The 23730-nt window shown below is 51.1% G+C and overlaps 1 pseudogene; it reads right to left on the bottom strand.

The window, feature by feature from the left end:
• Window positions 1–18567: 18567 nt before the first annotated feature.
• LOC147726218 (uncharacterized) lies at window positions 18568–20295 on the bottom strand (annotated as a pseudogene).
• Window positions 20296–23730: the final 3435 nt, after the last annotated feature.

The raw sequence follows: 23730 nt of genomic DNA, 5'->3' as shown, positions 1-23730 counted from the left end.
ACGGCACCCTCCAAGGCCATCTGGGAGCTGGGTTGTCCTGGGACATCTGGTCGCCTGACTGGGTGACAAGATGGCCCTGCGGGCAGGGTGTCCAGATAGCCCTGAGGGCAGGGTGACCAGATGGCCCTGTGGGCTGGTGGCCAGGCTAACTCCAACTTTTTGTCATTCTCCAAAATTCTATATGCCCCCACGTAGTAATAGTGAAGGAAAATGGGCTCCCGGGCGGGCCGTCGGGGAGAGGACGTGGCCTGGGATTAACCATCCTTGGTTCTGGCCAAGGGTCTGGGTGCTGGGGACAGGGGTCCACCCGGGAGGCTCACCCTGGCCTGGCTAGGGTTTGGAAGCTGGGACCGGCCCAGCACTTGAGCTCCGTCCGGCAGGCCCCGGGGTGTGTGAGCCCCCATCCTGCAAGCCATCAGAGGGTCCGGGAGCTGGGGACGGGAGTTCACCGGGGCCCGGGGAGGCTCTCCCCAGCCTGGCTAGGGTTCGGAAGCTGGGACCGGGCCCGAGGCTTGAGCTCTGTCCGGTGGGCCCCAGGGTGCGAGCGCCCCCCGTCCTGCAAGCCATCAGAGGGTCCGGGCGCTGGGGACAGGGGTTCATAGGGGCCCACAGGGGAGGCTCTACCCGGCCTGGCTGCTTTCAGAAGCAGGGACTGGGCCGGGAGCAGGTGTGGCTGGTTTCATCTACTACGCTGTCCGAGCTGAGTTTTCTGCCCACCCCTATTTATTGCTGGCGTGCCTTCTTGTTTTTATACTATCCTATGCAGTTGTTTCAGATTTACAGAGAAGCGATTGTTCCTATAGTAATAAATATTTTTTACTTATATGTTTTCATTCTTCTTAGAATAGTGTGCGAATTAAGGTTTGTTACTGTTTCCAGGGTGCCCCATTTCCCTTTATGCGATTTTTAGTAACCCAAAAGCAATGCTTCAATGTCAATTTCACATTGAATAGTGTTTTGAAGGGATACAATACTTTGTCTTTCACAGTCATCACTGGTAAATTGATCCAAGGTCACCCTTGTCACTGTGGTCGGGAAAGCACATTTGGTAGAGTTACACAAGGTGGTAAAATATGCAACACCAGTATGATAATTATGCAAGAAGGAAGTACTACAGAGTCAAATTCTTGAAAGTTCTCATTGCAATATTCAAACTTTAGCAACCTTTCCACACATTAGAAAGTGAGCGAACACTGGATGGTAACATTTCTTTGAACTTTCATTTGTCAGGAAAACAAATGCCTCCTATCTTGGACTTGTCTCAGACTAAATAAGTGCATGTATTTGTGTACACAATTCTTTAAGCTTGAAGAAAAAGTAATGGGTATCATCAGCTATGACATACATACTACAAGGGCAGACCAACTGTTTATAACCATCTGCCTTCAATTTCTCCATCTATCACCTATGGGGAGGAGGTTTAACACTGGCTTTATAAATATTGTTTAAACTCCAGGGAAATCATAAACTGTTAGAATGATTCTGCTCATAGTCTGTGCCAAGGGATGTACACAAATCCTGTAATTTCAATTCGGTTTTGATTTATCAAGGTCTTATACCGTTACTCTTTGTTGTTATCAGGTATTTATATCTAGTTTGCTAAAGTCTAGCTTTCTTGATTTTTTAATGTAATGCTTTTAATATGTTTAACTTCTGTTTCCATAGTGTTGGACAACTCATCAAATTTGTGAATTCTATATTTATGCTTTTCATTATATATAGCTGTGGGTGCAGGATAGAAACATGGGGGCTTATTTACGAGAGGCCTACGCTGCCGGAGCGTCACTTTTTTGGACGCTTCGTAGCACAGGCATCTCAATCATATCTGTGAGGCGATGCAAAGTCACTCTGCTTGGCCTTGCACAGGCTCACAAATATGGAGTAAGGCGCATCAGCGAAAAGCGCTGTGTTGCCTTACTTTGCATCAAGGAGGTGTTCCATTGGGGTTGCAGTGGTTGTTACCACGCAAAACCTATGGATTTTGACGCTGCCCCAGACTTACAAAATCACATGAACCTGGGTCAGCTGCATAACCTTACTCCTCCCCAGAGCAGACGTAACGAAGAGAAAGGTTTTCATTTCTCCTCGTGTTTTCCTCTTTCCATGTGTGCTGCATTCTGCTGCAAATATAGAATAAGGAAAATGCCTCTCATGATTGTTTTTGTGCAGGAAGGTGCACCTTCCTGCACATAAACAATCCTGCCAACAATTCAGATACCCTTGCACCATGGTGTAAGGATCCCTACTTTTGGGCTAGGCACTAAACTGTGCGCTGGCTAAAAGGGGAGGAATGCACTGTATCTTGTAAATATGGTGCTTTCTTGCACTTTCACACTGGCATTGGGCAGCACAGCAAAAAGGTTTGCAGTGCGCCCTATGCCAATTTTTTGTAAATGAGACCCTCAATTTGTAAATCACAGAACTTCTTACTGCCGCTACTGCATCAGATTCCGAGAAGCAATTGTGAATCTGAAAATGTGTGTTAGTGTGCGGAAATAGAATATCTCCCGGCAAAACTGTGGCTGGTAATTGAAGTGCCTTGAAATCATGTAATGTTACTTGTAGGAGCTTAATGTGGAAATATGGCAGAACACAGAATTGCTAAGATAAGTAAGTTAGTTACTGTACTGTGTCCCAAGGGGACCGGGATACCCGGGTTTTCCGTTACTATACTCTGACTGACAGCGGGTTTAGGAGTAAAGAGAAACACTGGCGCCTTGAGTAAGGGTTTAAGTAAGGGTTTTATTGGGATATAAGTCTTTCTTAGTAGGGGTGCTGCTCGGTCCCGGGAATGAGCTGCGGGATCAAAGGGAAAGGTAGCTTGCTCCAGCTTCCAGTGATTGTGACGGGTACCGGTGGGCTCCGGAAGGGGGACGTCTCTTCCCTCTATTCTCCTCAGCTCCGGTGCATGAAAGAAAGGAAAACGGATCAGGTGACTGGTATGACCGCGCTGCACTAGTCAGGGCCGGGAGTGAGGGGAACCAGTGATAGTGCGTCTCGAAGATTATATACAGTCCGTGAGGTAAGAGTGCACGTGAGGGGAAGGAAGGGGAAGCTTTACACAGGGCTTTACAAATTTACACACAGGGCTGGTTCCTCCGCCCCACCCAACCCGCCACACGACCCTGTACCTCTTGAAGCAACGCTCCTCCCGTGGGAATGTGGCGGGGCGAAGAGCGGAAACGTTGACCTCCTGGTTTCTCGGTCCCAGTCTCTTCTTCCTCCTCAGTATCCTTCTGGTCTTGGCTTTCTCCAACTCTGAATCCGACTCCTACTCCAGCCTCCTCCAGAGAAACGCCGTCCGTCGCCTCTCTCCTACTTCCTCCTTTTGACGTTCCGACGCTGCCGAGGGGCGTGGACTCTTCCTCATGGTCCGGACAGTTAAAGGGGCCGTGTGTGTTGACATCAGCTGGCCAGCCCGACTCTGGTTCTTCGGTCCAAGTACATTCTGGTAGCTGTTGGGAAAAGGGGCAAGGTGAGAGGGGGGTGGCGGACCACCAGTCCGTTGGTGTAGTTGTGTCCTGTCCGCACACCCTGTCACATACCTCCCCCCCTGGCTTCTCCCGCTCGGGGAGAGGAAACACGCGGGAAAGGAAGTCCGCATTGCTGTTATCTTTCCCTTTACAATGGTGCACCGAAAATTAGTAGGGCTGTCAGGACAGGAACCACCGTAACACTCGGGGGTTTTGGCTGCTATTCTGGTGTATCCACTTCAGGGGGGCATGGTCCGTATGAAGGATGAATGGTTTTCCCTCCAGGTAGTAACTCAATTTCTCTATCGCCCACTTGATGGCCAGGGCTACTCTCTCGATGGTGGAATATCTACACTCCCTGGGAAAGAGCTTTCTACACACATGCAATACTGGGTGTTCTATCCCTTCCTCGTCTACCTGGACATAACGACGCCTATTCCCACATTGGAGGCGTCTGTGGCTAATACAAAGGGCTTGGTATAGTCGGGGGACACCAGGACTGGGGCTGTGGTCATCGTCATTTTTAAGAGCTGAAAAGCACTCATGGAGTCTTGGGAGGGGTGAGAATATTCTCGTAGCTTTGTGTCCTTTTTGAGAAGGTTCGTTAGGGGTGCTGCTACCTCGGCAAAGCCTGGTATAAACCTGTGGTAGTAACCTACCAGTCCTAGGAAGGCCCTTAGATCTCCTTTGTTAGCGGGAAAGAGAACTTTAGTTATCGCTCGGATTTTCTCGCTCTGAGGAGCTATGATGCCCTCCCCCAGTACGTATCCCAGGTAGTTCACACTGTTGAATGCTGCTCTGGACTTTTTGGCGTTGATGTGTAGCCTCGCCCTTCGTAGAGCGGTGAGTATGACTTGCAGATGGCGCAGATGTTCGTCCCAGTCTGGGCTATAAATGACGATATCGTCCAGGTATGCAGAGCTGAACGAGTTGTATGGTTGTAACACCTGGTTCATAGGGCGTTGAAAAGTCACCGGGGCCCCATGGAGTAAAGGAGAGGACCGTGAATTCATATAGTTCATCGTCCGTAACGAAGGCTGTTTTCTTCCTGTACTCCTCACGAAGAGGCACCTGCCAATACCCCTTCGTGAGGTCTATGGTGGTGATGTATCTGGCGTCTCCTATTTTTTAGATCAACTCGTCCACACGAGGGATAGGGTAGGTATCAAAGTGTGACACAGCGTTTAGGGCCCTGAAGTCCATACAGAAGCGTTTGGAGCCATCAGGTTTGGGTATCATAACGATTGGGGATGACCAGTGGCTCTGGGAGGGTCGGATTACCAACTGAAGCATGTCTTGGACTTCCCTCCTCACTACTTCTCTTCGGGCAGCTGGTATCCTGTAGGGTCTTTGTTTTACCACTTTCCCCGGAAGGGTTTCGATGCGGTGTACGACTAGGCTAGTTCTCCCTGGTATGTCCGAAAACACGTCGGAGTAGGGCTCCAGGACGTGGGCCAACTCTGTCTTCTCCTGGGATGTCAAACCCTAGTTTACTACCAACTGATCCGAGGTTGAGGAGCTGGGGGATGTTGATGGGGTGACAAAATGACCGGCCAGTGGTAAGGGCCCTGTTGGACTTGGCCCTTCTGGCAGGTTTACCCCTAATCTTTTTGCTTTTATTATATGATCTGTGTTGATGATTTTTGGTCTGTGCGCACTTTTTCCCTGTGTCCCAGAGTAAAGTGCGTGTATGTAGTTAGGCTGGCCTGCTCTCCCATAGGGATGCATGGGGAGTGTGTGTGTCCCTGGTAGTTCCTGATGCGTAAGGAGAACAGACTCGAATTTGGTATGTGCGAGCTCGTGAGAATGAATGCTTCACAATGATGTATGTGGCATGAGTGTGTCTTGAGTAGAAATGCCACTTCTAGGACTTGGCATATTAATGTAAAATATGCCTGGCGTGTGATTGGCTGGAGCTGGCTGGTGAGCCTGGCTCCAGGAAGGCTGGATGCATCTGCCCGGTGGTGAGTGTGAGATTAGCATGTTGATGGCTGGGGAGGAGTGCACCTGGTCCCTGATGGGGCTGGACTTTCCCAACACAATCCTGGCTCCACCCCCTGTGGTGCGACTGATGACCCTAGCCCTGCCAGTGAAGGAAATGGGTGGTTGAGCTATCAAGGGTGCTTCAAAACCAGCTGCAACTGGTTTCCCCCCACACTGCACCTACAAAGGAATTTACAGTATAAGAAGGGGCTGTGTCCCCATACATTTTGTTCTCTGTTCTGCTTTTGGATCCTGCCAGAGGGGGCTGCTGCTGTTGCTGGGGCCAGGAGGACCGCCACTTGGACTGTCTCCCTGCCTGGAGACCCAGTTAGCTGGCTCTCGGCCCAGCCTTGCTCCCCTGCCTTGCTGCACTTTCCAGGAGGACTTTTGCTGGACTTGTGGCCTTTAAGCGCCTGGAAGCGCTTTATTTCTCCCCTAAGCGCTGGGAGCGCTTTCCTTTCCCCCTTAGCGCCAGGAAGCGCTTTTGTTGCTGTGCAAGCGCTTAGGAGCGCTTTCTTGACTGCTAGCACTAAGAGCGCTTTATGTTTACTCCAGTGGATGCCCACGCCGCAATTGCCCCGCGTCCTGGCCGCCGGGGTTACTATTTTCACCTCGAGGGAGCCCACCCCTCGGTAAATTCATCCCCCTGCCTACGGAGCCAGAGACGGGCCGCCGCGCTGCCCGCGATGACCCGGAAAAGGAAGGAAGGAACCGGAAGCTAACAGGATCACAACCCGCGCTCCAGTGACCAAGAGGTGAGCCGGCGCCGTTCTCTGCTTTCCCCAGGTGGGAGGAAGCTGTCTCCTGACTCGCCGCCAGCCCTACCCGGCTCCGGTCCCAGGAGAGGACCGGGCAAGAGGCTAGCGCTCAGCGAGGGCTCTCCAGTGTGGAGAAGAGCCCCGAACCGGCAGGAGGAGCACTGAAGCCACAAGACCGGACGAGATCCCAGTGAGTGCGGGGGCGTTTCTATTTGTTTTCCGAGCGGCCCCAGTTGGCAGAGGGCCGCTCCAACGTCGCCCCATAGGTGCAAGAAGCCCACAGCCCCCACCTTTGCTTACGAGCCAGAGAGGCTCGAGACGGTGTCGCAGTTCTTTGTTCAGAGCCCCTGAGGCTCAGGCGGCATACCTTTGTTTTCGAGCCCCCGTGAGGCTCATGGCGCCAGTTCTTTGTCCCAGAGCCCAGAGAGGCTCATCGTGCACATTTATTAAAGAGCCCTGAGAGAGGCTCACAGCCCGCATTTATTTGATTTATGACCCCAGAGAGGCTCGAAGTGCCATTACTTGTTTGCAAGCCCTGAGAGGCTCTTGGGGGGACACAGGCAGTTGGTTAGAGCCCAGAGGCTCTCACGCAGTACTTGCCCTCACCCTTGTTCTTGAGCCCACGAGGCTCCAACGTTGGCATCATCTGTATTTACAACTGTCCAGCACTTAGTGGACAGTTGCTACGTGTAGGCTTTGTGTTCTGTGCTACCTGCGCAGCCTTCCCTGACATTTGGACTCAGGGCATTTCAACCCTTGCGAGGCCAGTTGGCCTGGGGGACAATTCTAGTGTTGTGCTACATGCACCCTGCGCATTGTAATTTACTTGTTTATGTGATTCCTGCGCAAATGTTCTACCTGCACCTCTGAATGTGTTTTAATGCCTCATATGCAATGTATTTATGTTTTATCCCCTTTGCTAAAAGTGACCTGCTCAGAGGATTGTTTATGTTTCATTACCTTTGCTAAAAGTGACCTGCTTAGGTGATTGTTTATGTTTTATCCCCTTTGCTAAAAGTGACCTGCTTAGAGGATTGTTTATGTTATTACCTTTGCTAAAAGTGACCTGCTTAGGTGATTGTTTATGTTTTATCCCCTTTGCTAAAAGTGACCTGCTTAGAGGATTGTTTATGTATTACCTTTGCTAAATGTGACCTGCTTAGGTGATTGTTTAGGTTTCCTTCCCTTTGCTAAAAGTGACCTGCTTAGGTGATGGTTTTCCTTCTATAGGTCCTGATGATAAGGTCCTAGTTCCCTGCGTGATTTTCCTACAGTGTTTAGGGTTGCTTAGGAGGTATTTACCCTTACCAGTGATTACTGGTTGTGTGCTACATTTACTATTTTAGTGCTAGTGTCATTATATGTTTATGTGCTAAGTGTTATACCTACAAGTATTATTTCTAACAAGTGCCTACCCCTGACAGTGGTCCATGTGGCCCTGTCCTGTACATAATCCCTTGTAATTTCTGCCCGTGCCTGTTGGCACATTGTAAAGTATGTCTGTTATCTAATGTGTTTTTGCTATAATACAAAGGCTATTTTTTATATAACCTTGTGTGGAGTTTCCTTTGTGGTGGGCCTTGGGTGTTGTTGCTGGGTGCGCGCGCAAACGCTTTACACATCGCCTCCGAGATTAGCCTTGCTGCTTGCGTCACGTTGCCTAGAGGGTGAGCAGGTGTTATCTTGGTGTGTAACTCCCTTGCCCTGACCTTAGACTTGGTGGTCTCTGACTGACTTTGGCGTGAGCCTTGGCCAGCCCGGGGTCCCGGGTCTAACATTGGTGGCAAGCGGTGCGGATTGGACTTGCGTTTGCGCTGCGCTTTGCGCTGTGACTCTCCTGACCCGCTCAGAAGAGGTCGCTCCCAAGACTCCGTAGCGCTTGAAGCTGCTTCCAAGGCACTGTGACCTCATAGCGCCGAAATCTGCTGACGAGGCTCCGTGGTATCGTAGCGCATTCAGGATAATTAATTGCACCGCTCGCTCTGCTTCCATTGCCTGTACATGTAGCGCTATCTAAGTGTGATTGTGCGCCATTGCCTGCTTTATCACTGTAACGCCCGCATTTCTCTGCTCGCTTTATTTAAATTGGTGAAATTGTCTTAGCCCGATTGTGCATATACCCATACAGTCTGCCTAGTCTGTGCCCCAGTCTCGCCCTGTTTCGTTTTCCTTTCGTTGCAGCCATTTTGTTGTTGTTGTTGCCTCACAGCCGTCTCTCCTCCCCGCTACCGCCTCCCAGCTGCTCCTCCCATGCCCCACCCCCCTCCACTATCCACATATGACAGATGCCTCCACGTGCAGCGTCCACACGCAGCGGTGCGCCAAAGGTAAGCCCATCTACGCCCATCTGCGCCTGGACCGCGCCCAGCGCCAGACCCCCTGGTTCTCGTCCACCCCGACCCGCACAACGTATGTCGCCGCTACCCTCCTTGGCCTCAACCCCGGACACACACATCAATGCTGTGAAGCCACCCCAGGACACACTCACGGATCCTCCGCCTGCCACTCCTGCAAGTTCGCCTGCATCAGGTCCCTCGTCAAACCCACCAACTCCAAACACAGCTCCGACTCCAACCACCTGAACTGCATCCTGCTTAACACCCGCTCGGTCCACAGACACGCCACTGAACTCTGGGACCTACTCGACACTACATCACCGGACGTCGCCTTCCTTACAGAAACATGGATGAACGCCTCATCAGCGCCGACATCGCCATAGCCATCCCGGACGCTTACAAGATCATCCGAAAAGACCGCACCAACCAAACAGGAGGAGGCATCGCCATCGTCCATAAAAACACCATCCGAATCACGACCAGCTCCATCGATAACCTCACTACCACCGAACACCTTCACTCCCAAATCCATATCGACCCCAGGACCACACTTAGAGGCACCCTCATCTACAGACCACCAGGATCCCGCACACAATTCAACGAAGACATCACGGATTTCATCAGCCCACACGCCCTCTCCTCTGAGAACTACATTCTACTGGGAGACCTCAACTTCCACCGGGAAAATAACAACAACAGCAACACTACCGCACTCCTGGACAACCTGAACAATCTCGGACTGAAACAACTAGTTAACACTCCCACTCACCTTGCCGGACACACGCTTGTCCCCATCTTCACCTCCAGCAAACACATCTCCTTCAATCACACCACAGACCTCCACTGGACGGACCACAGCTGCGTTCACTTCAGTTACAAAAAGACCCCGAACCACAACCCCCCACAACCAATTCCTCGAAGAAACTGGAACAAAATCACCACCGACCAACTCCTCACCTCGCTCAACCAAAACCCCCCCGCCACATCATCGGACCCAAACCAAGCTGCCACCAAACTCTCACATTGGATCACCCACATCGCTAATAAATTAGCACCCTTGAAAAACCACCAGATCAAACAAAGTAGCAGAAAAGCCCCTTGGTTCAACGACGACCTTAAGAAATCCAAGAAGTTATGTCGTACCCTCGAGAAAACCTGGAGAAAAAACCCAACCACTACCAACCTGACCACCTTCAAGGACGCCACCCGCAAACACCACCAATTGATCCGATCCACCAAAAAATCAGCATTCAAGGATCTACTCGACAACAACGCCCACAACAGCAAGGAACTATTCAACATCGTCAAAGAATTCACCAACCCCACCACCGGCACCAACGACATCACTCCCTCCCAAGACCTCTGCGACTCTCTATCCTATTTCTTCCACAACAAAATCGCCGACATTCATAACAGCTTTGAAAATCAACCCGAAGAACAGCCCACTCCACCCACCCCTGAACCAAAACAGCACTCTGACAACCTTTACGCCTGGAACCCAATCACTACTGAAGACACCATCCGTCTGATGAACTCCATCCACTCAGGTTCACCCACTGACCCATGCCCACACCACATCTTCAACAAGGCAGACTCCATCATCGCACCCCATCTCCTTGATGTCATCAACTGCTCCTTCAACTCCGCTACCTTCCCAGAAAGCTGGAAACATGCAGAACTCAGCGCCCTTCTGAAGAAACCCACAGCAGACCCCTCTGAACTTAAAAACTACCGCCCCATCTCACTCCTCCCCTTCCCGGCCAAAATCATTGAGAAAGCCGTCAATATTCAGCTGGCTGCCTTCCTTGAAGCCAACAATTCACTTGACCCCTCACAGTCTGGCTTTCGAGCCAAACACAGCACCGAAACCGCCCTCATCGCCGCCACAGACGACATCCGAACGCTAATGGACAACGGAGAAACAGTTGCCCTCATCCTACTTGACCTCTCCGCCGCCTTCGACACAGTCTGCCATAACACCCTCATACAACGCCTCAGCAACGTTGGAATACAAAGAAAAGCGTTGGACTGGATCATCTCATTCCTCGCCGGAAGAACCCAGAGAGTCCGCCTCCCCCCATTCAAATCAGTCCACCAAAGTCATCTGCGGCGTACCACAAGGATCATCACTCAGTCCCACCCTCTTCAACGTATACATGAGTCCCCTCACAACCATCGCGCGTCAACACAACCTCAACATCATCTCCTACGCTGACGACACCCAGCTAATCCTCTCCCTCACCAAAGACCCCAACCCCGCCAAAACCAATCTACACGAAGGAATGAAAGAAGTAGCCGAATGGATGAAGAACAGCCGCTTAAAACTAAACTCGGACAAAACGGAAGTCCTCATCTTAGGTTCGTCCCCCTCTGCATGGGACGACTCATGGTGGCCACCGGCTCTGGGCACACCACCCATACCTACAGATCACACACGGAACCTGGGCTTCATCCTAGACTCCTCCCTCTCGATGACCAGACAAGTCAACGCCTTCTCATCATCATGCTTCAACATCCTACGCATGCTCAAAAAAATATTCCGCTGGATCCCTACAGAAACAAGAAAGACAGTCACCCACGCACTAGTGACTAGCCGACTAGAATATGGAAACACCCTTTACGCCGGAACCACAGCCAAACTACAGCAAAAACTCCAAATTTCTGGTCACCTGAAAGATCTCCACTGGCTTCCCGTCAACAAGAGAATAACGTTCCGTCTCCTCACCCACGCACACAAAGCCCTCTATGACCTAGGACCCGAATGCCTCAACAAACGACTGTCCTTCTACACACCCACCCGCCAACTACGGTCATCCAATCAAGCCCTCGCCGCTATTCCGCGCATCAACAGATCCACCATGGGAGGAAGATCTTTCTCCTACTTAGCGGCCAGAACCTGGAATTCTCTCCCAACCCACCCCTGCCTTACTCAGAACCACCTCTCCTTCAGAAAACAGCTAAAAACCTGGCTATTCAATAAGTAATGCACCCACCTTCTCCCAAGCGCCTTGAGACCCTCTGGGTGAGTAGTGCGCTATACAAATTCTGAACTTGAACTTGAACTACCACAGTGGCAACAGGCCACACTACAAAACTCTACATTTTTAGATAACCACATTTTGGGGATTATTGTTTTTTAGTTGAAGTTCAATATTGCTTCTCCTGAAAGGTGTCATTTTGTATTTTGTGTCCAGTACCTTTTTCCCCGCCCTGCTCCCAGATTGGTACCTGTGTCGCTTATGGTCAGGTTGAGAAATCAGGGGTGGTAGAAACTGCCTTACCGAGGGGGGGTGTGTGTGAATGAGGGGTGTGTTACACTGGACAGAGGAGTGCAAGTTCTCTGAGTTAGGAATATTGCTGAATTTTGTTAATTGTATACTCCTGTTAAGCTCAGACCCCCAGGTTCCCTGTGTCAAACTTTTCTTGAGAACGTCCACAAAAATGGAGCCTGCTTTTGATCTCTGTGGTCTTTTTAGATACAGTAGGTTGGTGCTGGTCAGATTCTGTGAAAAGGGAGGCATAGATGTGAGTGAGTTGGATACTCAGTCTCAGCTTAGGGACAGCCTGATCCTGTGGCAAAAGGATCAGTGGGACCGTGAGCACAGTGAGAGAGATAGGGCCCGGGCCGCACGCCATGAGGGTGGTGAGTCTGTGAGGAGTCCTGAAGAATGTGAGTTTGATGATGATGACAGTGGATGGGCACCAGTAGATAGTGAGGACCCCATAGATACTGAGTCCCTTGCTGGGTCCAGTGTCAGTACCAGCGCCCCATCCCTTTCCCTGTCCCCAGAGGAGTGGTTGGATAGGAAGGAAGAGCGGGAGCATCAAGTAGCGATGGAACAGCTCAGGTTGGAGCATGCCAAGCTAGAGGCTGAAAGGGCCTTGTTCAGGGAGAAGGTAGCCCTAGAGAGTAGGTTATTCCCTGAGTGCAGTTGTAATTGTCTGGATTCCCCAGGGAGGGGTGAGTCCAGTGGTGGCAGCGATTTAAATGTCAGTGTAGACAGTCCCACTCCCAGTTCCCCGAGTATAGTACCTGTTTCCCTAGAAGAGGAGTGTCGGCTGAAATTCAAGAACCTCACCAGGATTGGGAGGATTATTCCGATGATTGTGAGGATGCACTAATTGATTGGATAAGGGTTCACGGGGAATCTGAGTTTGAGGGACTGTTCAACCTAGTTGTCAGGGAGCAACTGCTCAACTGTTTTGCACCAGAGTTGCGCCAAAACCTGTTAGGGTGTGGATTGACTGAGCCTTGTGAGCTTGCAAGAGAAGCAGAGCGCTGGGACAGTGCGAGACGTTCTCTGGAGTCGCTAGTGAGTGATTCCAACAATAGTGGGTCAGGTTTCCTCCAACCCAGTGTGGTGGAGAAGGGTAAAAGTTGCCCAGCTAGGTCCCAGTATAGTGAGGAGGATGTAGGGGCTTACTGCCTGTCTCAGTGGAGCGGGAGTGAGTGTGAGACCGAGAGTCCCCAGACTCCCAAAGCCCTGCCTCAGAGCCTGGATGGTTTTTTTAGGGAACACCAGGATGGGGACCTAAGCTTACCTGTTAGTTCACTTTAGGGAGAGCTCCTAGTTTGTAGAGGACCTGAAGCCTCTGTAAGCGGAGCTTCTATGGTTATAGAGTCTGGCAGTACTGCTCCAGCAGGAAGGGAAAAGAAGTCCAGCAAAAAGAGTGATTGGTGATAGTATGTGAGTCCCCAGAAGTCCTGGAGTGCCAGGCAGTGATTCCACCAAAGGTTCTAGACCGGAGGTTGGAGGTCCAGGTTCAGGATTCGCCTGACCTGAAGGGTGGGAATACTGTAATCAGTGTCCTGACCAGTTCTTTCTCCAGAGGTACCGCCCAGGTTGGGAGGGAGCAGGACTCTGGAAGGGGGTGCAGAGGGTGGGAGAGCCCACCTCTGATCCCGGTACCACCTGAGGGGTTAAACCCTAGGTTGGAAGAATGGTGTTTAGAGGGTACCCCTCGAAGAAGGAGGAGGAACCCTAGGAGAAGAGGTAAGGGGGGGAGAGCCTTCCCTGAGACTCCTGGTCCACCTAAGGTTGTAGACCCTAGGCTGGCGAACCAGTGGCAGTCTAGCCCTGTCTTGCAGGCAGGAAGAGTGGAGAAAGGCTATTATGTGCCAGGGGTTACTACCCCCCACTTTGTGAGTAGGCAGGAACCAGTGGTACCTGGGTGGCCTATTGCCTGGTCCTGGCCGAGGGCAGCTGAAGAGTACCAGTCGGGTAGCCCAGTTAGTCCCTACCATGGTTTTAGAAAGAACCCCAGGGGTTCACCGTGGCGTAAAACAGGAGGGTGTCCCTGCAGTTGCGGGCCCGCGTCCGTGTTTTATCGCCCCAAGCAGGGAAGCCATCACAGTGGTGATTGGTCTGCCCTGCGTTTGGCTGGAAGGGGGTTGTGTTGGACTTGGCCCTTCTGGCAGGTTCACCCCTAATCTTTTTGCTTTTAATATATGATCTGTGTTGATGATTTTTGGTCTGTGCACACTTTTTCCTTGTGTCCCAGAGTAAAGTGCGTGCATGTAGTTAGGCTGGCCTGCTTTCCCATAAGGATGCATGGGGAATGTGTGTGTCCCTGGTAGTTCCTGATGCATGGGGAGTGCAGACTCGGATTTGTTATGTGCTAGCTCGTGAGAATGAATGCTTCACAATGATGTATGTGGCATGAGTGTGTCTTGTGTAGAAATGCCACTTCTAGGACTTAGCATAATAATGTAAAATATGCCTGGCATGTGATTGGTTTTAGCTGGCTGGTGAGCCTGGCTCCAGGAAGGCTGGATGGGTCTGCCCGGTGGTGAGTGTGAGATTAGCATGTTGATGGCTGGGGAGGAGTGCACCTGGTCCCTGATGGGGCTGGACTTTCCCCACACAATGCTGGGTCCACCCCCTGTGGTGCGACTGATTACCCTAGCCCTGCCAGTAAATGAAATGGGTGGTTGAGCTATCAAGGGTGCTTCAAAACCAGCTGCGACTGGTTTCCCCCCACCCTGCACCTACAGACAAAGGAATTTACAGTATAAGAAGGGGCTGTGTTCCCATACATTTTGTTCTCTGTTCTGCTTTTGGATCCTGCCAGAGGGGGCTGCTGCTGTTGCTGGGGCCAGGAGGACCGCCACTTGGACTGTCTCCCTGCCTGGAGACCCAGTGAGCTGGCTCTGGGCCCAGCCTTGCCCCCCTGCCTTGCTGCACTTTCCAGGAGGACTTTTGCTGGACTTGTGTCCTTTAAGCGCCTGGAAGCGCTTTATTTCTCTCCTAAGCGCTTGGAGCGCTTTCCTTTCCCCCTTTGCGCCAGGAAGCGCTTTTGTTGCTGTGCAAGCGCTTAGGAGCGCTTTCTTGCCTGCTTGCGCTCAGAGCGCTTTATGTTTACTCCAGTCGCTGCCCACGCCGCAATTGCCCCGCGTCCTGGCCGCCCGGGCTACTATATTCACCTCGAGGGAGCCCACCCCTCGGTGAATTCATCCCCCTGCATACGGAGCCGGAGACGGGCCGCCGCGCTGCCAGCGAGGACCCGGAAATGGAAGGAAGGATCCGGAAGCTAACGGGAGCCCACCCCGCGCTCCAGTGACCAAGAGGTGAGCCGGCGCCGTTCTCTGCTTCCCCCAGGTGGGAGGAAGCTGTCTCCTGACTCGCAGCCAGCCCTACCCAGCTCTGATCCCAGAAGAGGACCGGGCAAGAGGCTAGCGGCAAGCGAGGGCTCTCCGGTGTGGAGAAGAGCCCCAAACTGGCAGGAGGAGCACCGAAGCCACGAGACCGAACGAGATCCCGGTGAGTGCGGGGGCGTTTCTCTCTGTTTTCCGAGCGGCCCCAGTTGGCAGAGGGCTGCTCCGACGTCGCCCCATAGGTGCAAGAAGCCCAGAGCCCCCACCTTTGCTTACGAGCCAGAGAGGCTCAAGATGACGCCGCAGTTCTCTGTTCAGAGCCCCCGAGATTCAGGCGGCATACCTTTGTTTTCGAGCCCCCGTGAGGCTCACAGTGACAGTTCTTTGTCCCAGAGCCCAGAGTGGCTCATCGCCCACATTTATTAGAGAGCCCTGAGAGAGGCTCACAGCCCGCATTTATTTGATTTACGAGCCCAGAAAGGCTCGAAGTGCCATTACTTGTTTGCGAGCCCTGAGAGGCTCTTGGGGGGACACAGGCAGTTGGTTAGAGCCCCGAGGCTCTCACGCAGTACTTGCCCTCACCCTTGTTCTTGAGCCCACGAGGCTCCAACGTTGGCATCATCTCTATTTACAACTGTCCAGCACTTAGTGGACAGTTGCTACGTTTAGGCTTTGTGTTCTGTGCTGCCTTCCCTGACATTTGGACTCAGGGCATTTCAGCCCTTGCAAGGCCAGTTGGCCTGGGGGACAATTCTAGTGTTGTGCTACATGCACCCTGCGCATTGTAATTTACTTGTTTATGTGATTCCTGCGCAAATGTTCTACCTGCACCTCTGAATGTGTTTTAATGCCTCATATGCAATGTATTTATGTTTTATCCCCTTTGCTAAAAGTGACCTGCTCAGAGGATTGTTTATGTTTCATTACCTTTGCTAAAAGTGACATGCTTAGGTGATTGTTTATGTTTTATCCCCTTTGCTAAAAGTGACCTGCTTAGAGGATTGTTTATGTATTACCTTTGCTAAATGTGACCTGCTTAGGTGATTGTTTAGGTTTCCTTCCCTTTGCTAAAAGTGACCTGCTTAGGTGATGGTTTTCCTTCTATAGGTCCTGATGATAAGGTCCTAGTTCCCTCCGTGATTTTCCTACAGTGTTTAGGGTTGTGTAGGAGGTATTTACCCTTACCAATGATTACTGGTTGTGTACTACATTTACTATTGTTAGTCATGTTGGACCTATCGGCGGCGTTCGACACCGTCCCACACGCTGGCCTTCTCTCAAGACTCAGGGAGATTGGTCTGCGAGGGACGGTGCTGGACTGGTTTCAATCCTTTCTTGCCGACCGCCGACAGGTGATCTGGGCTCCGCCGTTCTCGGCCGAAATGCCTTCGCTGGAGGTGGGGGTGCCTCAAGGATCTATCTTGAGCCCCACCATTTTCAACATATATATGGCCCCTCTAGCGGAGGTAGCAGAGGCGTTTGGGGCCCGGGTCATCTCATACGCTGATGACACCCAGCTCTTGTTCACCTGCAGGAAGGGAGAGGTCTTCAACGGCGGCAGAATCAAGGACTGTCTAAGCGCAGTCTTTGCGTGGTTTCAGCGGCACAGCCTGAAATGCAACTCAGACAAGTCTGAGCTGCTCTTCTTCGGCTGTGCCCCAGACCCGGGCTGGAAGACATGGTGGCCCCAGGACATGTTCCCCCCAGAGACACCATCTGCTCAAGTAAAAAATCTCGGAGTGGTGTTTGATGATGACCTCTCTTTTCGTCCTCACATCCTGGGATTAGCAGGGAAATGTTTCAGCATCCTCAAGATGCTTAGGAAATTTCTTCCCCTGCTTTCACTGCAGTACCGTAGGAATGTAGTTCAGGCGTTGGTGGGATCACGCCTGGACTATGCAAATGCGCTCTTTGCGGGCCTACCTAAATATCTGTTATCTAGGCTGCAGATTGTACAGAATTCGGCGGCCAGAGCCATCTATGGCCTGCCCAGGAGAGCCAGTGCCTCAGCGCTCTTAGCCAGGCTGCACTGGCTGCCTATCGCTGGGAGAATTAGATTTAAACTCCTCACTTTGGCGTTTAAAGCTCTCCATGCGATTGGCCCTCACTATCTGAGGAAGCGTACCGCTTTCTATGTGCCACGGAGGTCTTTGCGGTCGGCGGAACTGGCCAAAATGGAGGTGCCTGTGGTCAAACGTGTCCGGATGGGAGGTCGCTCCTTCCAACACGTGACAGCTTGCCTGTGGAACGAACTCCCACTTTCCCTTCGGAAAGCAAACAACCTCTTGGCTTTCAGGAAGGAGCTGAAGACTCTGCTCTTCACCAAGTAACCCGCGATAACTGTAGTGTGTCTGCCTTGGTTTTTTTCTGTTTCTAGGGGCCTCTTTGCTAAAGCGCCGGGACACCCTTTGGGGTAGCCGTGCGCTCTAAAAGTTTGACTTACATTAACATTAACTATTTTAGTGCTACAGTCATTATATGTTTATGTGCTAAGTGTTATACCTACAAGTATTATTTCTAACAAGTGCCTACCCCTGACAGTGGTCCATGTGGCCCTGTCCTGTACATAATCCCTTGTAAATTCTGCCCGTGCCTGTTGGCACATTGTAAAGTATGTGTGTTATCTAATGTGTTTTTGCTATAATACGAGGGCTATTTTTTATATAACCTTGTGTGGAGTTTCCTTTGTGGTGGGCCTTGGGTTTTGTTACTGGGTGCGCGCGCAAACGCTTTACACATCGCCTCTGATATTAGCCTTGCTGCTCGCATCACGTTACCTAGAGGGTGAGCAGGGGTTATCTTGGTGTGTAACTCCCTTGCCCTGACCTTAGACATGGTGGTCTCTGACTGACTTTGGCGTGAGCCTTGGCCAGCCTGGGGTCCCGGGTCTAACAGGCCCCAACCATTCTTTCAACATATTAATATGGTATGTTTGTGTTTTCGTGGATGACAGGCGTAATCTATAGGTGGTCTGACCGATGGCGTCAACAACCTGGAAAGGGCCTTGCCACTCATTTTTGGTTTTGTTGCTTATGGATTGCAGCAACACCAGAACCCACTTCCCTATGTCGATTCTTCTCAGCCTCTTTCCCTTTTCATAATTCTTTTTATACCTCTCTTGTTGTAGTTCCAGGGTGGAGTATGCTAGTTCTCGTAGCTTTCCCAGTTTGGTTCTGAGCTGGGTGGTTTATTCCAGCATGCTCTTCTGTTCTTGGGATTCTTCGTTTTCCCACATGTCCTTCGTCATCTCTAGGAGGGACCTGGGAAGTCTTCCGTATAATAGTTCGAAGGACGAACATCCCAGGCTACTCTGCTTCTGGGCCCTTATGACATACAGGGTGAGGGGCAGAAGCCAGTCCCAGGTGGGCCCCTCAGTGCTCAGCATCTTTTTTAGGGTTGCCTTGAGTGCCTGGTTGTACCTTTCAATGAGGCCATCTGTCTGGGGGTGGTACACCGAGGTCTTCAGATGCTTGATGTCTAGAGAGGTACATACATCCTTCATCAGCTTGGAGGTGAAGGGGATCCCCTGATCTGTAAGCACCTCTTTGGGAAACCCCACGCGGGAGAACAGTTCCACAAACTTCTCGGCGATTGCAGAGGTTGTGGTGGTCCGTAAAGGAAAGGCCTCCACAAACCGGGTGGCCTAGTCGACGATCACAAGGGCGTACAGGTGTCCTCGTCCCGTCTTCCGCAGGGGTCCTATTATACCCATGCGGACCCTTTTGAAGGGGACTCCTATGATGGGCTCCTTTGTAGGGGTGCAGCACTGGGTCGATGGGTGTTTCTTCTTTGGCATACCTCACATTTGGCACAGAAGTCCTGAACTTCCCGATATATCCCAGGCCAGAAAAAATGTCGAATGATACTTTCTGTGGTTTTTTCTTTGCCTGCATGGCCTGCTGTCAAATGGGCGTGAGCAAAGAAGAGTACTTGCTCCCGAAAGGAGCGGGGCACCAACAATTGTAGGTCTCCATCTTGCCTGGCCTGGCGATATAGCAATTCGTTCGTAACCAGGAACCTGGGGTACGTCTGGGGCGTTGACCCCATCTGAGGCATGGGCGCTTTCCCATGCATTGAATAGGGTCCTATCTTCTCTCTGAGCAAAGCGAAAGCTCCTATCAATTACCCAGAGTTCGGGGGACAGGTATGTGGGTAGGGCCCCTCCCTGTACAGGTTTGGACAGGGTCTCCCTAAAGAGGGAAAGGAATTCGGGGTTGTCAGTCCCCAGAATCATGTCTTCTGGCAGAGAATCCACCACCCCCACCTGGACCATATAGAGTTCTCTATCTGGTAGCACTATGGTAATGGAGACCACAGGGTAGGGCTTCACATCCCCGTGCACGCAGCGGATATATACGGGAGTCTGGGGGGTAATCTGACAAAGCGCGCCTGGATCACCGACTGTCGACTCGGCACCCTGAATCCAGTAATGCCCTTACCCTAAAACTATTCATCCTCATACTCACATAGAACGTGCTGCCCATTTCCGCGGAGTACATCACCGTTTTCGGGAGATACCCGACCTCCATAGGCTCTTCCTGGGTTTTTCTTCTGGTGCACATTCTCGCTATGTGGCTCCAATCCCCACACTCGAAGCACTGAGGTCCTTTGGTCATGGGGGACATCATTCCTGTCGGTCGTAATAGTCTGGGAACCTCGTTTCCTGCTTTGGGTCTCCTTTCTACTTTTGGGGGAGGTATGGTTTTGTGGGCCTTTTCATGTTCCCAAGGGCTGGTCTTGGGCTGAGCCCGAGCATAGTGAGATGACATTTCTATGGCTTGTTCTATATTAAGCCCAGGGTGTTGGCACAGCCAGCGTTGGGTGGCATATGGCAGAGCTTCCATGAATTGCTCTAAGTACACTTTATACAGTATCTCCTCCTTGCTGCAGAGATCTGGTCGTAGCCACTTATCCGCGGCCATCCGTAGTTTGAAGAATAGGGTCTTCGGGTTCTCACCTTGAACCCCTCTTTCCTTCCAAAAGCGTATGTGGTAGGCCTCTTGATCTAGACCAAGATGGTCTAGGATAACCTCCTTAATGATAGCATAGGTTGTGTTCCCTAGAGGGTTAGCGGCCTGATATGCCGATTGGGCTTCTCCGGTAAGGAGCGGAGCAAGAAAGAATGGCCACTTCTCTTTGGGCCACCCCATAGCCCGAGAGGCCCTTTTAATATTCAGGAGAAAAGCGTCCGGGTCCTCACCGTGCACATACTTTTGCAGGGCTGCGCCGGTAGGATGGGGGTTTGCAGATGCACTTCTCCGGGGATGACCCGGGTGGGAGGTTGCACATTCCTAAGGCTTTCAAGTTGGGCCATGATGGTAGTTGTAAAAAGTTCTCTATCTGCCTGTGCGTAGGTTAGTTGGCTTTCTACGTCCCACTCCAATTTTTCTTGGCCTTTGATTATGTGCTCCATCAGGGCCTCCATCTTTATGTTGCGGATGGATGGTGGAGGAGATCCCACTTCTGACACCAGTTCTCCCAAGGGGACCGGGATACCCGGGTTTTCCGTTACTATACTCTGACTGACAGCGGGGGTTTAGGAGTAAAGAGAAACACTAGCACCTTGAGTAAGGGTTTAAGTGAGGGTTTTATTGGGATATAAGTCTTTCTTAGTAGGGGTGCTGCTCAGTCCCTGGAATGAGCTGCGGGATCAAAGGGAAGGGTAGCTTGCTCCAGCTTGGCTTTATTCTTCCAGTGATTGCGGCGGGTACCGGTGGGCTCCGGCAGGGGGACGTCTCTCCCATCTATTCTCCTCAGCTCCGGTGCATGAAAGAAAGGAAAACGGATCAGGTGACTGGCATGACCGCGGTGCACTAGTCAGGGCCGGGAGTGAGGGGAACAAGTGATAGTGCGTCTCGAGGATTATACACAGTCCGTGAGGTAAGAGTGCACGTGAGGGGAAGGAAGGGGAAGCTTTACACTGGGCTTTACAAATTTACACACAGGGCTGGTTCCTCCGCCCCACCTAACCCACCACACGACCCCGTACCTCTTGAAGCCACGCTCCTCCCTTGGGAACGTGGCGGGGCGAAGAGCGGAAACGTTAGCCTCCAGGCTTCTCGGTCCCAGTTTCTTCTTCCTCCTCAGTATCCGTCTGGTCTCACCTTTCTCCAACTCCGACTCCGACTCCTACTCCAGCCTCCTCCAGGGAAACGCCGTCCGTCGCCTCTCTCCTACTTCCTCCTTTTGACATTCTGACGCTGCAGAGGGGCGTGGACTCTTCCTCGTGGTCCAGACAGTTAAAGGGGCCGTGTGTGTTGACATCAGCCGGCCAGCCTGACTCTGGTTCTTCGGTCCAAGTACATTCTGGTAGCTATTGGGAAAAGCGGCAAGGTGAGAGGGGGGTGGTGGACCACCAGTCCGTTGGTGTAGTCCTGTCCTGTCCGCACACCCTGTCACATACAGTTAATTAAAACTCATCATTTAAAACAACTGGGGCGTTAAATATACATTAATCGATCCTCATCTCAATTTATACCTTGAAGTTTAAAATGCAGTCTTCCATAATTAACTTATTAATGTTATACTATAAATGGAGGTGTTATCAAGTCTCAGTTTCATTGTCTATTCAAGCCTCTTGAAGTGGGTAAAAACATTGATAAAGTGCTTGTACTTCAGGTTGCAAGCATGAACTAGACAAAACCAGTCCACATGTAGTTTGTGCTATTATAGTGTTAAATAAAAGTAGTCTAGCTGATTGCTATTCTCCAGTCGCCTGTGGCTTGAACTTGATTCTTTCATCCCCTATGTCAGACTACTTTGTAAGTCAGCAGTTTAGCTTGGTCTCTTCCGGGTTAAAGCACAATTTTACATCCTGCCTGAAAGCCCTGATGCCCTCTGGTTAAATATTGGTCGACGTGAGGCACATCAGGCTTGGGCAGATGCAAATAATGTGCACTAAGTCATCATTTCCTGTTCCACAAAGACGGCAGGGCTTTTCTTCTAGTCTCCTTTTCCAAGGCGGCAGGTGAGGGAGGATTGGTCGAATGCCAAAGCGCAACTTTAAAATTTGTATCTTTATCTTCACTTTAACTTCAGCTTTTAAATAGGCTCGTGGCGTAAGAGTTTTATAATCATTAAGCACTATCATCCGTCAGCCCTCTTGGCCATAATGTCCTTATCTTCTTTTTTGGATATAATTTTTTTTCTTTTGGTTACAACCTGTTTAAAGCTCTAATGATTTGTGGACTATTCCTAGAGATTGGTCAATTCGAGCCTTTTTAGTGAGTCGACCAGATACTCTCTAGCAGGTGATTTCTCACGACATTACAGCTCAGTCCAAAGATGCACATTTAGAGATCCTGGTTCAGCACCTCTGATCTTGTGCCAGCTTTTTATATATGCACCTCTTCTTTCCACCGAATTCTAAGCGTATTTGGGCGGGTGACATATAGGGGCATATTCTCAAGGACTTATTGCTGAGTTATCAACACTTTATAGCAGCCAAAGTGGTGATAAATGTATCGCCATATTCACAAGCTGGTACTAACAGCCAATATCACCAGCATCCCTTCGATTGCAGCCGCAAAAAACATCGCCACAGATGACACCGGCAAATAACTCTAATGGTATGCAGAATAGGCGTTCCCGTGCAGAAAGCTTTGCACCAACACCACTTTGCAACATTCTCAATGACCAGACAGATCGGCAATAAGATCCAAAAACAGGCTATTTGGCGCGATAGCAGTAGGGATTTAACACATGCTCTTACCTGGTGTTAAGTCGGATGAGAACCTGCACCATAAAAGGGAGCCCAAAATCAACTCAGAACTCTGGAAATGCACATATTACAAACTCACATACAACATGCCAAACAACATGCCCACCTACCAGACACGACAGCAAAACTTACTGTGGTAACCTGTGCAAGCCATGTACATAAGCCATCAACAGCATGGCACCTCAGCCACACAATAGCAGATTGTGGGGAGAGGTGGGAACCAGGCATGTGCGAAGGAGGCAAGTGACTCATGTATGAGAATGTACTGAATGCCAAGTTTGGCGTGGATGTGCTAGACAGACTGCAGTATGCAGACCACAGTCATATCCATGTAGACATACACTGCAAGTGTTTGGAGTGAAGTGGACGCAACCATGATACCTCAGCCAGTAGGGAAGATCGCGGAAATGTAGGGTGTTATGTCCCCCCCTGTAAGCGTGAGCAGAGTGGGCTGGCCCGGTGGATGCCAGGCTAGCGTATTGGTGTGAATAAAAAGCATGTAGCTCTGGGTGTGGTTCTCTTCTGAAATGACCAACATGTCTGCCAGTGCGGTGCCTCTCACCCCGCCACGAGGCCGACGCAGTTAGCGGTGTTGCATGCGATCCTTTGGGCCTGCTGTACCCCAGGCCACTGTTCCCCAGCCCGTCTTGTCAGTCCCAGCGCACCCAGGCCTCACTGCTCACCTGCTGACACCGGCGTTTGTCAAAGAGGGCCCACCACGTGTCTGTGCAAGCTCTAAGCCTAAAGCCCGCGACCTTGGCAACCTCAGACCATCGCCGGCCTCTGCTACACAGGCCTGTAGTACTCCTTTCCCGTTGACATACTCGACCACTGCCTCCGGCCTACACTGCGGTCTAGTAGGTCA

Source organism: Lissotriton vulgaris, chromosome 3_1 (genome assembly GCF_964263255.1).
Source record: "Lissotriton vulgaris chromosome 3_1, aLisVul1.2, whole genome shotgun sequence".
In the NCBI taxonomy this organism is placed as follows: Eukaryota; Metazoa; Chordata; class Amphibia; order Caudata; family Salamandridae; genus Lissotriton; species Lissotriton vulgaris.
Note: the sequence above shows the minus strand (reverse complement) of the source record. Positions and strands in the feature narration are given on the sequence as shown.